The sequence below is a fragment of the Mesocricetus auratus genome, unplaced genomic scaffold, assembly GCF_017639785.1.
Source record: "Mesocricetus auratus isolate SY011 unplaced genomic scaffold, BCM_Maur_2.0 Super-Scaffold_100676, whole genome shotgun sequence".
NCBI classification, from domain to species: domain Eukaryota; kingdom Metazoa; phylum Chordata; class Mammalia; order Rodentia; family Cricetidae; genus Mesocricetus; species Mesocricetus auratus.
Window position 1 is genome coordinate 73,805,069 of NW_024429266.1, and position 11,912 is coordinate 73,816,980.

Consider the following 11,912-nt stretch of genomic DNA (forward strand, 5'->3'; position numbering starts at 1 on the left):
GTCTCATAAAACAAAAAAAAAAAGAATTAAGTACTGGAATTCCCAGGTTTGCTAATAAAAATTGGAAAACAAGACCTAACCTTCACAGATCCTGAAGACCAAGTTAAATAATTCCTTTAGACTGCCTAGCCAAATATATGCTCACTGAAGTCCTCCAAAATGCTCTTGACAATTAGTTTGTGTGTATGTTTGTGTGTCTCTGTATGTGTGTGTGAGAGAGAGAGAGAGAGAGAGAGAGAGAGAGAGAGAGAGAGAAAGAGAGAGAGAGAGTATCACAAGGCATGTGGAAATATGTATTTTTCAAGCACTCTACACATTATTTTCTTGAGGCACACTGTCACTAAACCCAACCCATCAGTTTGGCAGTATTGCCTGTCCAATGAGTCCAAGACATGTATCTATCTCTGTCACTGTCTTTTTAAAATGGGTTACAGGCAATCACTGCTTAGATCTTTTACATGGCATTTGGAATAGGACTCGGCTCCTTGTAGTTGCATTGGAAGAGCTTGCCAAGTTAGTCACCTCTGTAGTCTTGTGTTATTTTATAATTTTTAGAACAAGTGATAGAGAACCAGACTCCTGGATGCAAATGGAAAACATCCCTGCTCAGTGGCTCTTTGTAAGGGAGTGATGTTAGAAACAGAATCTACACTATAGTTCTAGCTGTCATAGTTTAATCTAGTAAACTTGAGTAAATATAATTTGCATATCATCTTGAGAAATTCATTGAGATATCCTGCTTCAAAGAGATAACATGATTCAAAAGAATGAGAAGAAATAATGATCTTTAGAGAAATATTTGCAGTAGCTCTCAATATTAATTAACTCACATCACAGGCTTTTGGCAAGGCCATTATGCCTTCAGATTTCAAGCCTTGCAGGTGGATGTGAGACAGTAATCAAATGCATCTCTTTCCACCCAAGTTTCATTTCCTCAACACACAAAGGTTATTAAAACAATCTTTATTCACTCAAAGAATTTTTAGCTTCCTTCCTATGTTTTGGAGGACTTAATCACGATCACTTAATGAATGAAATAGGTTAGTGAAAGATTGGATGAGATGGAATCCACTTTTACATGTCTGCATTTGTTTTAAGATAATAGATTGAACTGGGCATTGGTGGCAGAGGCTTTTAATCCCAGCACTTGGGAGGCAGAGGCACGTCAATCTCTGTGAGTGAGAAGCTAACCTGGTCTACAGAGCAAGTTCCAGGATAGGCTGCAAAGCAATACAGAGAAACCCTATCTCAACACCCCCCCCCAAAAAAAGGAAGAAGAAGAAGAAAAAAGAGAAAGTTCTCACTTTCTCTGTATATTCACAAGTATGCAGATGTGTGTGTGTGTGTGTGTGTGTGTGTGTGTGTGTGTGTACATGTGAATGAAGATTAGGAAACAAAGACAGATAATGGACATTCTTCAGTAACCATGTGCCTTTAGGGTTCTCTCACTGGCTTAGGGCTTACTTCATTGGCTGGGCAAGAGCCCACATCCTCTTGAGAGCTGCCTGAATGTCTTTAATAAGAACAAGGTGCTATAACAAGTACCCAAAATCCCACAAGATGACTGGATTCTTTTCCTCCCTAACTGGTTTATAAACCAGAAATGTTTGTTGCTTGTTTTTATTTTCTTTCATAGTTCTGGATATTGGCAGTCCAAGGATGACCAGGTACTTATGAAACTCCGAAGAGAGAGTCCTTGCCTAACATGCTCTGCAGAAAGGCTGGCGGCAGATCCCCATCCCATTTTAAAAATGGATGTAGTAGTGCATACCTGTAATCCCAATCCTCAGGGAGTACAGTCAGGAGGATCAGAATTTGAAGGACATTCTTGGCTACATAGCAAGTTCAAAGACAGCTTTTGCTACATGAGATCCTGTTTCAAATACAAAATAAATAAAAAATATAGTGGTGTTCATAGTCTACGCTTACGTGGTGAATGTGTGAATTTATGTCATGGAGGCAGCACCCTCACCAGGTAATTACCTTCAAATGGCATTTTTTGCTTAGCATTTCAGTGAGTTTTTGTGGAGGACTCAAACATTAAATCTCTTACCAACCAAGTATTAACATATTTTTCATGGTGGCTCATGAAAGACATGTCTCTGAGTCAAACCTTGATCATGTAACTACTCTCTCAGTGTCTCCTCCCAGAAGTCAAAGTTGGGATTGCAGAGTGCCCAGATAAGCAGCTGCTGTGGCTCAGCTCTCTAACACCTGAATGTCAGGTGGTTGCAGAGAGCAGAATCTCTGTTTGACTGCAACATTCACCCCCAGGGGAGGAAGTATGAGAATTCCTGACAGTGCTGACTAGTCAGAAATGTAAATCTGCCTCAGCTGTAGTCTCCCAGGAACTCTGACTGCTCAAAAGGACCTTTGAGAATTCCAATCTGTCTTTCACAAGCATGACATTGCAATGGCTTTGACAGAAAGTGGACAAGCACCTCTATTCATAAGTAAGCAAGGTGTCTGTCTAGTTCATCCTCTGGTTTAGAGAATCTAACACCGATGCTTGTCTCTCAGGACTCACGGTTGCAATTGAACTCTCTTTTAAGGCTGACTGGTTCTACTTGTATGGCATAGTTAAAATAGTTTAAGTCATGGAGACAGAGAATTCAAGGGCAGTTGCTTGAGGCTGCATGGAAAGGAAAATTGAGACTTATTGTCTATTTGATGGGCACAGATGTTCAGTTTAGAGAGAAGAAAAAAATATTATGGAGGCAGGAGGTGGCTGTAGAACAATGCTATAAATCTCTGAACTGAACACTTAAAATAATGAACTGTGTCTTGCATGCTTCATCATAATAGAAAATGGGGTAGAGTTCTGAAATTAGTCAAATATTGTCATTAATTGGCTATAATGGTTTACTAGAAGGCTTGGGAGATGATGGAGCCCACAGAGTACTTGCTATAAAAACATGAATTAAGTCCCTGTTTAAAAAAATAAAAGAAAAAAGAAAAATGCCAGACCTACTGGCCTGTTCTTATTTTTACTCCTAAGACACTAGCACCAGAGAAGCAGAGACAGGAAGATCCCTATGGTTTGCTGGCAAGCCTCTGTAAAGAAATGTATGAGAAACCCTGCCTTAAAAAAAAGTTTATATGACTTCTGAGGAATGAAACTCCTCTCACCTACCTGTAATCACACACACACACACACACACACTCAAAACACAAACATACACACCACACACACACATACATAAACCCATACGTACATACACACTCAAACACACTGCACAATACTCACACACACATACCACACACTCACACCACACACATACTCACACATACATATACACATGCACATACTCACAAACACACACAGAGGTGCACACACACTCACACCTAGAAGAACTGAGTCATCAATTGTTGACCTGTGTTGTACACCTGTATATATTATTCTTGGTTTGCAGATGAAGAGTTCTACTCTGAGCTAAACAATTTACTAAGAATAATTGAGAGTCTTAGAGTCATAAATGCTTGGATTCAGCATGCAGCTAGTTTATTATTAGTGATATCTACTGGGAGTCTTTCCCTAATCGATGACTCAGTCATTTGACAGAAATGAATGTGAATGCTTCTAAGCAAATCACATGGTGGAGGAATCAAGGTGTCACTGTTTCAGCCTTATCTCCACTGGCTTTTCTATGTTTGCCAGAGTTAATTTAAATAGTGTATTTCTGCTCTGCTGAAGACATTCTACCACAGGCCTCTCCTTCTAGTGACATCCAAGTGATCATACCTTCTGGGAATATAAACCAGTAATAAAGTGAATTGTGAGCAGCTGTTAATGCCCATGTAAGAGCTTCTCATGCCAGGTATGTGAGGCTAGGGTTGAAACAGGGACAGTAGAACACTGGTCTGTCAGAATCACTGTGTGTCCCTATGAAGCATTCTGTGATAGGCTCCTGTAACATTTTGATAAATAATCACATTATTTCTAATTGTTGAAAATACACTCTAGAAATGAGGGGACTATTCTTTGTCTTAAAATATAGGATGTTTATTTCAAGTGTCTTACAAAATTTTCTCCTTGGGCAGTCTGGTCCCTTGCCTCTATAGTAGGGTAAAAAAGAGAATAGCTAACAGCTAAGGACATATACAACACTATTCCACTGAGACTAGCTATAATGTAAACTCTTTCCAAGAGAGACTACTATTGTTCTTCTCATTCTATAAAAATGTCTGCCATGGCCATTGAAAGGCTAGCAGTAGATGCTTGGAGAGAATGTCGTGCTCGGTCCAGGAATCTCAGTCAGAACACCAGCATGGACTTACCTAGGCTTTTCTGCTAGATGTTGTAAGGACAAAATTTGGTGATGTTTTGCTGTGTTAGTGTTGCTTCTGCTAACTGCCTTTATATTTCTGCTTGATATATACTTAATACATCCATGTGTTAAAAACTGAAACTATGGCTGTCATAGATTATTTTCCATACTAGACAGCCTTCTCTCAGGTCCACTTTTTGTTCAACAGGGAGGGTAACTGGAACGTTTTTTATGGATGTCTATAAAGCCAAAAAATGCTTGCTTAAAGCTGTGAATAAAGAAAACATCTTTTCGCACATATGTTGTCACTAGATAGAAGTTCTCTCCCTGATGTATACATGGTGACTACTCACCACTATAGTAACCACTATACAGAAATACTGGCATTCTCATGAAACAGGACTCTTAGGGGCACTGAATCTTACCATGGGGATTCTAGGAAGGACCTTGAAAATGTTCTGAGCAAACTTCAGATAGGGACAACAGGAACTGCAATGTACTATATTTTCTATATAAGACACTTATTTTAGTTTATGGTTCCTGAAGAATGAGAGTCCATCATGACCAGGAGACATGGCAGGAAGCATTAAGCATGAAGGAAGGAGCAGGAAGCTGAGAGCTCATACCTTGAACCACAAGCACAAAGCAGGGATAAAAACCTGTTTTAATTGAAAGCCCAACCCCAGTAATGTACTTCTTGTATCAAGGATGCAGCCCTTTAACCTCCACAATCAGTGCCTATAAGTGGGGAACCAAGGCTGTTGGGGCATTTCACATTGAAAACACCACAGCAACGTTTGGGTGTACAAGAACAGAGAGGTTTTACTCACAAAGACTTTACATGAATAAATGGCCTGAATTAGACTAATTGTCCAAAAACTTTAGGAATGAAGGACTTGGAATAGGTTGGCTTAACTGGTGCTCCGTCCTCAGTTTCAGAAACAATAGTTTTATTAAAATGCAAACTTTGTGCATGATGATAGAACTCCCCATTTCCTGCTCTGCATTTTGGAATAAAAAAAGCATAAACTGAGCAGCGATGCAGGGAAATGTAAGCCTTTTAAGGACAGAGGGAGAGGACAGCTGGCCAGACAATACTTAGCAATGGAAGTGAGAAGATGAAATGCTGCAGAGTTACATCAGGTCAAAAGTCAAAAGCTGTGTTTTCTGCTTGAAAAAGAAATGCTCGAAGCAAAAGCAAAAAAGTCCCAGAAAATTTGTGTGATATTTTCACTTCTCACTTTCAAAAGGTAGATATGAATCTCAAGTGGAAAACCTTTACTTTTGTGCGAATGATGAAAGATGAGGACCAGAGTCATGTACAAAGCACAGGAAGGAACCTGCATTTTCTGTGCTCTGGTAGGACTTACCATGATCCTTGGCTTTAAACCAAGAAGCCTATCCTTCAGAAGACAAAGGCCACATTCAAAAAAGTTATTGGCTGTTCATGTAAAGAGTGCTGCGAAATAGTCACTGTAAGACCCTTCTCCAGAAATCTGAGCAGGAAAGGATATTAAATATTAGAACACAAACATTAGAGGGGCTTTAGAACATGCTAGATTCTTCTAGTTTATTCACTGAAATGGAATGAATTGAAATAAATTGATGTGTACAGAGATATTGGAACCAGATGGAACCTCTAACAGCTCTCTCTCTCTCTCTTCCTCTCTCTCTCTCTCTCTCTCTCTCTCTCTCTCTCTCTCTCTCTCTCTCTCTGTCTCTCTCTCTGTGTGTGTGTGTGTGTGAGTCTGAATGTGTGCAGACATGTGGGTGGTATATAAATACTATTTATTCACAGAATTCAGAGGAACATGTTAGGTGTCCTGCTCACTCTGCTCATTATTCTTTTGGGACTAAGTCTATCACTTTACCTGGAGATAGACTAGTAGCCAGGCATCCTAAATGATCTCCTTATCTCTGCTTCCCATGGTGCTGGTATTATGGGTTCATATTCATACAGGCTTGGCTTTTGCCATAGGTACAGGACATTTGAACTTAGGTCACGGTAAGCACTCTTACCACTAGGCCATCTCTTCATTCCAATACCCTACCCATCCACGTTATACAGACACTTTGATCTATTCTACCTTAGAAAGCATTCTTCTAAATAAGTTCTAAACAAGCTGAAATGAGTATAATACTACTAGGGGAATAACTGACCATTAGAATCATTATCAATAATTCAGTCTTAGCTCAAGCTGTCATTGTGGTTTAGAATACTCCATCTTAAAATATGTCCTACTTCATAACTCAGAATTTTAATTAAGAGACGTACTGTTTTCTGCCCATGTACATAAATCAACCTTCCTAGAGAAATCTATTAAGATTAAAGAAATAAATATATTTCTTTTATATGATATGCTGACTTTCTAAGAAATTAGAAAAGTAACCACATTTGATGAACCTGAGGAAAAATGAAAGATTTTCAGAGATAACTGTTATTAACTGTTGTATTAGTTAAGGTGGCTATAAGGGGCCAGAAGGCAGATAGAAATAGAGACTTGGTGTGATCTTAGAAGAGACTATGTTGATTCACAAGTGCAATTTTTCACTCATGTTTGTGAATGAGAAAATGCCTACAGAAGAAGGCAGGATGTAGTACCTTATAGGGGTAGAAATGACTACCCCAGTTACACCACACTTCCTCCAGTAATCTCTCCATTCCATTTCTGCTCTGTCTGGCAGTGAGAAAATCTGAGAAATGTGGGTTTTTAGCAGGAAACTATCAATTACAATAATTGAAATTAAAGAAGAACATACATTTAACAGTAGTAAAACTGAATGTTTCCTTCTGCATTTAATAGTTCACACATTTCCAGGGCATTTCCTCTTTCTACATATTGTAAAATAATGGAAGTTGACTTATTAATTTTCTCTATATATTTTCTGAGTTTATTCGGAGAAGTCAGAACAGAACTAAGGACCTCATATATGCTAAACAAACATTCTAGCACTGACCTATTCTCCCCAGGACCCCATTTCAGAGCTCCTTGATGTCAGGGGCCAAACCTTATACACCTCTGTATACACATCTAAATACATCTTATTTTGGTCTCTTCATGAGTGTTGAAATGTCATACTGAAATACAGCAATGGCTTTCATGAAAGAATATGACGTAAAAGAGAATTGAATAAGTGTTTATAAATAAAACATAATATCTTAAAAACACCCACAAAATATATAGAATCTGATATAGAAAAAATACAGTGTAACTCAAATATGTGAACATGTAAATGATTCATGCATGTAGAAAACTTAGCTCTTATCCCTATTTTCAAGCCATTCAATATTTATTGGATTTTCTTGTTTTGTGTCTCGAAAATTTATGTAGCACTGCAACATTATGTTAAGGCACATTTAAGAACCCTTAAGTATGCTTTTGTTGTATTTTTTCTCCTAAATCATAGAGCATTAACACAGAAACCCACAAGTGGATAATGTACAGAGTGAGAGACTTTGGAGCACTCAGCCCTCAATGAAATGTCTTTATCAAATTGCTCTCCTCAAGATACAGGTATCTATATCATGGCAGAGGCAGAAAAAGAAAGATATTAAGAGCCAGAGGTGGTGAATGAGTCCAAGAAAATCAATAACAGAAGAGGACAGATGCACATATGAACTCACAAGAACTGTGACAGCATACCCAAGACCTGAATAAATTCAAACCAGGCAAATCCCAACACTGATAATGGGAAGAAGACACAAACTACCATATCTAGCCAAGAGGCTATGTGTAATTGATACCTGCTGCAAAAGGGAAAGTTGTTCTTTCTCAATAGAGTGTAGGATAGTTGACCAAAGCAAAACATATTCAAGTTTTTTTTAAAAAACTTTTGCTTTTCTTTAGTATTTTTCTCTAATTGATTTCTTTTTATGTTTGTCTTTTTTGGTTGTCTTCCATGGGAGTGAGAAAGAATGAGAGAAAGAAAATGAATTTACATGGGTAGGATGAATAGGATCTGAAAGGGTTAGGGTATGAAAAACAATATAATAAAAATGTACCCATTTCAGTATTCGATTGCTGTGAGGAGACATCATAACCACAGAAAGTCTTACAAAAGAAAACGTTTACATGGGGCCTTACTTACAGTTTCAGCAATTTAGCCATCATGATGGGAAGCTTGGAGGCAAGCAGGTAGACATGGTGTTAGAGATGGAGCTAAGAGTTCTATATCTGGATCTACAAGCATCAGGGAGAGAGAGACTCTAGGCTTTGGGTAGTCTATATTGAAACATCAAAGCCCACCTTCAGTGACATACCTCCTCCAACAAGGTTATCCCACCTAATCCTTTCAAATAGTGTCATTCTCTGGTGACCAATTATTCAAATCTATGAGCCTCTAGGGGGCCATTCTTCTACAAGTCATCTCAATATTGTATAAAAATTTAAAGGAAAAAAAACAAAAGCAATTTTTTCAAAAAATTAAAGACTTATCAAATTTATGAAGGTTTGGCTATAGGGCTAGCACTGCAATGTCAATGTTTTACTGGTTATTACTATGAAATAGGGAGCAATGAAAAAGCAGTGTTAAGGAAAATCTATTTCCTCTGGAAAAGAAAATGAAATCTGTGTCCTTGGTAGAAACAGAACAATGAAATTGCAAGGGGCTTCCTAGGAAGGCAGGCTCACCCTTAGACATGCTAAAGAAATGGTAGTTTGTTTCTCTTTTTTATTTAAATTTTTTTTCATTTTACATATCAACCCCAGTTCCCTATCCCTCCCCTTCTCCAGCTACCTACCCCCTTCCCAACCCCATTCACTCCTCACAGTGGGGAAGGCCTTCCTAGAAGAGTCAACAAAGCAACAAAGTATGGAATACCAAGTTGATTAAACCTCTCTACATGTATCAAGGTTGAGCAAGGTATTCCACTGTAGAAAATGAGCCCCAAGAAGCTAGTTCATGCACCCTGGATAGGTCCTGGTGCCACTGCCAACCCCCCCCCCAATAGATCAAGTCACATAACTGTCACACACATTCAGAGGGTCTATCTCCAACTCCTTCAGTTTTCCCAGGGTCAGTCCATAGTCTATGAGCTCCCACGAACTCAGGTCAACTCTCTCTATGGTTTTCCCCATCATGGTCTAGAGTCTCCTTTTTTATATGATTCTTCCTCCTACTCTTCAGTTGAGCTCCAGGAGATCAATCCAGTGCTTGGCTGAAAAGAAAGGAAGATAGACAGAAAGAAAGAAAGAAAAAGACTGGAAATGTTATGCCTTTATACTATATTTTTCCTAAGCAGAATTTCCACCCCTGGCTAAGTCCTTACAAGCCATCATAAAATTCTGTTGAGTCTATCCTTGTTTATAACTCTGAAATATATACCTTTTGTTGTTTTTTGTTTGTTTTTATTTTTCATCTCTTTCCTTTGGGTGCTGGCTAGAGCTAAAGCATGCCTTTTTTCTGTCACTCTGATCCCCCTTCCCTCTTCTCTAAAGCTTAACTTTCCATGTGACTTCTGGCTACCATGTGGATGAAGTCCATGATAGCTTAACCAACTGCTTAGGCACCATTCTACATCTCTTCACAGTTTCCCATTCTCTGGAAAGCTTCCAAGACTGGAAGTATTATGCTTTAAAAGCTAATAACATTGTTCAATAACTTCTATTTGAACCTGCTCTTAAATTACTTTATTAATGAATAAAAAATCTGCAAGAAATGACTCTGATTTGCCTTATATTGTATGGTATTCACAAAAGGAGCTGCCAGACTTCAGGTAACACTACCTTTCACAACCTCACATAGGATCTCTCTGTATTTGCTGTTGTGTGATTTTCCCTGGGGAAATGTTAGAAATGTCTAATCATACCACACTGGTGACAGACCAAAGACGTGATTCCATCCAAGCCTAGTTGATGGATGTATTGAGGTTATTTACAGGAGCTCAGGCAACTCAGACAAAGCTGTGTCACTGAAAATTGTCCAGTTTGGTGACAGCTTATGAAACTGCAGTTTGGAGCTTCATGCCTAACTTTCAGGTAGTTCAAGCTAGAGTCTCTTTCATCCTGATTCCATGACCTTACCATGAGTTTGGTAACTTAGCAGTTTAAGTCCTGTATGTGTTCAGAGCCTCTTGTCCCTCTTAAGTTTCCTAAGCTTATGATATTCTCTCTTCTCTGCAGAAAGGAATATATCTTTTTGAAGGAAATAGGTACCTGGGACTGTTTAGTAGCCTCAGAAACATGTAAATCCTTGTGTCACAACTGAAAGCACTATATAATTGGGATTTGAATGCTCATGGTCAGTAGTCAATTACCATGTAAAGTTTGTCTGGACAGTGACTTGTACATTGCTAATAAGCTTCCCCTCTGTTCTGAGTTCTAACCTGAGAGGCATAGCTTTTACTTTTCTGCCTCAGTTTTGGGATACAATCCCAAATATGAAGCATGCTAACCTATGAATGGTCTCATAGTTTCTCTAAAGACCCTCTTTCTCCATAAAACAGCTTTCTGGCATTCCTTGCATAACCTGCCATCATTCTAAGACCCTCACTCAAAAGTATGACTATCTTATTCCTTTTTCTTTTCTTTCTCTTTTTGGAAGCTTCTGGGATTTATATTGTCTTCCTGTGGTTACTTACTTAAACTGTAATAAAACAACGCCCGTATTTTAAAAGCATACAAAAGCAAGCAAGAAAAACTGATCTGCAGACAAATTTAAGAGTTATGCATATCACTTAATTCTATGGAAAATTGAAATACTTTTTTAGAAGAAAAAAGGGTAATATCAAAAAATATTGTTTGAGGGACATATTATATCCTACAAGTATGGTGCTTTGATATTGATGGACACAAAGAGTGAGCCACATAGTAGAGATACAGGATGTACATGCATGAGGTTTGTACTACTCATACAATGTTTATCAGAATGGAGAATTTCTTCCTAATTTCTATGAGCTAAGCTTTATTCTGTGAAAGTCTGTACTGGATAACTGGTTGGATCATTACAAAACAATTAAATCCTCTGCAGAACTTAGTAATTCTTTGAATGAAATGTGAAAGGTAAGCCTCAGAGTAGCAGTTCTTAACTTTTGGGTTGTAAGCCCTTTGTGGGGTCACACTATGTTTTCACAGGGGTCACATAAGACCATTGGAAAACACAGATATTTACAGTAAGACCATAGTAGTAGTAACATTGCAATTAAGACTTAGCAATAAAAATAATTTCGTGGTCATAACATTAGGAAGATCTAATGACTTTCTAGTCTGTACAACATGGCAATACTGAGAAACGTCTTGGAAAGAAGACATTATTTTAACAATAATGATTTTTCACTGTGAGTGTTGACCAAGCCAGAGCAAACATGCCCTTAATGGAGGATGGGAATGAAGCGTGATTATCTTACAATTTTTTTGAGGAAGGGTTTCTATGTGGTTTGGAGTCTGTCGTGGAACTAACTCTTGTAGATCAGGCTGGTCTAAAACTCACAGAGATCTGCCTGCCTTTGCCTCCCCAGTGCTGGGACTAAAGGTGTGTGCCCCCATGCCCTGCTACAATTTTAAAAAATGCATAGTCAAAATAAGTATGGCAATTTCATATTGTGACTTAGATTTGCTCAATATTCCTTCAAGAATAGAATAATAATCTCTTGACAAAGACAACAAAGTCTTTGTCTATGGAAGCTTGGTTCACTTGCATGTCCTC